Here is a 3903-nt window from a genome sequence, read left to right on the forward strand (position 1 = left end):
GAGACCTTCTGGACCTCAGAGACCTACTAGACCTTCTGGACCTCAGGGACCTTCTGGACCTTCTGGACCCTCCGTTCATGTTTTCAGGATCCTACTTCAGTTTCTATCATTCCTTTTTATATTTTCATTCATGAACGTCCTCAGGTTTGTTCTATGCAGATGATGCTGTTGTTTATCAGCTGATAACTCCGACTTAAAAATGAGCGTGGGCCGAGTACAGTAAACAAACATACCACCACCACCAGACAGATGTGGAACTGGGGACACGCCCACATCCACCAGACAGATGTGGAACTGGGGACACGCCCACATCCACCAGACAGATGTGGAACTGGGGACACGCCCACATCCACCAGACAGATGTGGAACTGGGGACACGCCCACATCCACCACACAGATGTGGAACTAGGGACACGCCCACATCCACCAGACAGATGTGGAACTGGGGACACGCCCACATCCACCAGACAGATGTGGAACTGGGGACACGCCCACATCCACCAGACAGATGTGGAACTAGGGACACGCCCACATCCACCAGACAGATGTGGAACTGGGGACACGCCCACATCCACCAGACAGATGTGGAACTGGGGACACGCCCACATCCACCAGACAGATGTGGAACTAGGGACACGCCCACATCCACCAGACAGATGTGGAACTGGGGACACGCCCACATCCACCAGACAGATGTGGAACTGGGGACACGCCCACATCCACCACACAGATGTGGAACTGGGGACACGCCCACATCCACCACACAGATGTGGAACTAGGGACACGCCCACATCCACCACACAGATGTGGAACTGGGGACACGCCCACATCCACCAGCTGTTGAGGCTACAGTAGGAGGACTGTATCCATGACAACATCTGTGGAACAGTACTTAAACATGGCTGCCCTCTGTTGTTGCTGTGAGAGGCAACACCGCCTTAATGGAGGTATTTCTGACACTTAAGTTCTCCGTCCCACTATCTGCTGTGGCTCCACCCCTTTGATTGGTGAACGCAGGTCTGCTGTGTAATAGTCCACCTGTCTCACCTCTGTTGTTAAGTCCACCTGTCTCACCATGTTGTAAACGTCCACCTGTCTCACCATGTTGTAAACGTCCACCTGTCTCACCTCTGTTGTAAACATCCACCTGTTTCACCTCTGTTGTAAACATCCACCTGTCTCACCTCTGTTGTAAACGTCCACCTGTCTCACCTCTGTTGTAATAGTCCACCTGTCTCACCTCTGTTGTAAACGTCCACCTGTCTCACCTCTGTTGTAAACATCCACCTGTCTCACCTGTTGTAATAGTCCACCTGTCTCACCTCTGTTGTAATAGTCCACCTGTCTCACCTCTGTTGTAAACGTCCACCTGTCTCACCTCTGTTGTAAACGTCCACCTGTCTCACCTCTGTTGTAAACATCCACCTGTCTCACCTGTTGTAATAGTCCACCTGTCTCACCTCTGTTGTAAACATCCACCTGTCTCACCTCTGTTGTAATAGTCCACCTGTCTCACCTCTGTTGTAAACATCCACCTGTCTCACCTCTGTTGTAATAGTCCACCTGTCTCACCTCTGTTGTAAACATCCACCTGTCTCACCTCTGTTGTAATAGTCCACCTGTCTCACCTCTGTTGTAAACGTCCACCTGTCTCACCTCTGTTGTAAACATCCACCTGTCTCACCTCTGTTGTAATAGTCCACCTGTCTCACCTCTGTTGTAAACATCCACCTGTCTCACCTCTGTTGTAAACGTCCACCTGTCTCACCTCTGTTGTAAACGTCCACCTGTCTCACCTCTGTTGTAAACGTCCACCTGTCTCACCTCTGTTGTAAACATCCACCTGTCTCACCTGTTGTAATAGTCCACCTGTCTCACCTCTGTTGTAATAGTCCACCTGTCTCACCTCTGTTGTAAACATCCACCTGTCTCACCTCTGTTGTAAACGTCCACCTGTCTCACCTCTGTTGTAAACGTCCACCTGTCTCACCTCTGTTGTAAACGTCCACCTGTCTCACCTCTGTTGTAAACATCCACCTGTCTCACCTGTTGTAATAGTCCACCTGTCTCACCTCTGTTGTAATAGTCCACCTGTCTCACCTCTGTTGTAAACATCCACCTGTCTCACCTCTGTTGTAAACGTCCACCTGTCTCACCTCTGTTGTAAATGTCCACCTGTCTCACCTCTGTTGTAAACGTCCACCTGTCTCACCTCTGTTGTAAACGTCCACCTGTCTCACCTCTGTTGTAATAGTCCACCTGTCTCACCTCTGTTTGAACCACCATCTGACCTTTGACCTGGACCTGTTTCAAAGTGACTAAAGACTCACATTCGGTCCAGTTGAACTTTACTTTTACTCTTTAAACATTTGACCAGTGAAATCACACGTTTCCATCATCATGTTTTACACACATTTGTAAAAACCAAATTGGATTTTAATGGAATTAACGTGGTTAATTTCATTGAGTTCAGTGGAATCCTCAGGTGATAAACAACAGCATCATCTGCATAGAACAAACCGGACTGATCAGCTGACTGTGTCAACACGTCACATACTGATGACATCACAACAGTTTAGATCCAAACAGTGAGTGTTTGTAGGGTTTATTCTGTGGAATGGGACCGACAGCGCCACCTTCTGATTCAGGACCAACATTAAAGCCACAGTTTGGACCATTTGGACATTTCATCTCCAAACACTCGCTCTGTATTCAACTGTATTTATTCATCTGTCACATGATCAACGATGGGAATGAACAACTAAACATTCAATGGATTCAACTGTTGGATTTTCCTCTGTGTGAAACCTGCCCATGTTTAAGGCTTTTATTGTGAAAGAACAGAAGTCACATGTAGTACCAGACTTCTTTGGATTCTAAAAGTACATCTTGTGTTTAAACACTGGTTCATCTTTGTCTTTATTCATTCATCACAGATTTTTCAGATGTTTTGTGACAGATTTTCGGTTTTTTAATAAATCCTGTTGACGTCAGTTCAGTTCAACTTTTCCAGTGGGATGGAACATGGGTCCTTCTTCTGGGTCCGGTCCAGGTTCAAGGGTTTCAGACCACCTCAGTGTCTTGGAGGTCCTGGTCCTTTCAGGTCCTGGATCCAGGATCAGTGAAGTCCATCTGTCATAAACATTTCCTGCTCAGATAAAGAACCTGAGGAGGAGATGGAACCATGAATATGTCCAACATCCACACATGGACTAATCAGACCAACAGGTCTGTCCAACACCTGCCCTCTGGCTCTGGCTCTGGCTCTGGCTCTGGTTCTGTGTCTGGTTCTGGGTGTGGTTCTATGTCTGGTTCTGGCAGGTCTGTTTAAAGTGCTGTGTCTGTTTCTGTTGTTTTATTGACACTACGACGTTAACCTGAAAACAGTTATCACTCAGATAAAGAACTGACTGTGCAGTCCACAGTCCACTGGATGTGGATCCTCCTGGTTTAGACCCACTGATAACATGGACACTAAAGTTTCAGGTCATGACCTGAAACTGAACCTGAAGCTGAAGCTGTTTCTGAGAAGTCATGTGACCACAGAGGCCCCTCCCACCCTCAGGTATAAACTGAGGTGTGTCAGCTCTGACCATCACAGATCAGCTGGAGAACAGGTAAGACCTGAGGGGGTACTGGGTCTGCACGGACCAGAGCCCAGGCACTGGTTTGGACTGGTTTTACTGGTTGGGACTGGTTTTATTAGTTTGGACTGGTTTTAATGGTTTGTACTGGTTTTCTTAGTTTGTACTGGTTTTACTGGTTTGTACTGGTTGTAATGGTTTTTACTGGTTTTAATGGTTTGTACTGGTTTTAATGGTTTGTACTGGTTTTAATAGTTTGTACTGGTTTTACTGGTTTGGACTGGTTTTACTGGTTGGGACTGGTTTTATTAGTTTGTAC

This window comes from Sphaeramia orbicularis, unplaced genomic scaffold, assembly GCF_902148855.1.
Source record: "Sphaeramia orbicularis unplaced genomic scaffold, fSphaOr1.1, whole genome shotgun sequence".
Classification (NCBI taxonomy): domain Eukaryota; kingdom Metazoa; phylum Chordata; class Actinopteri; order Kurtiformes; family Apogonidae; genus Sphaeramia; species Sphaeramia orbicularis.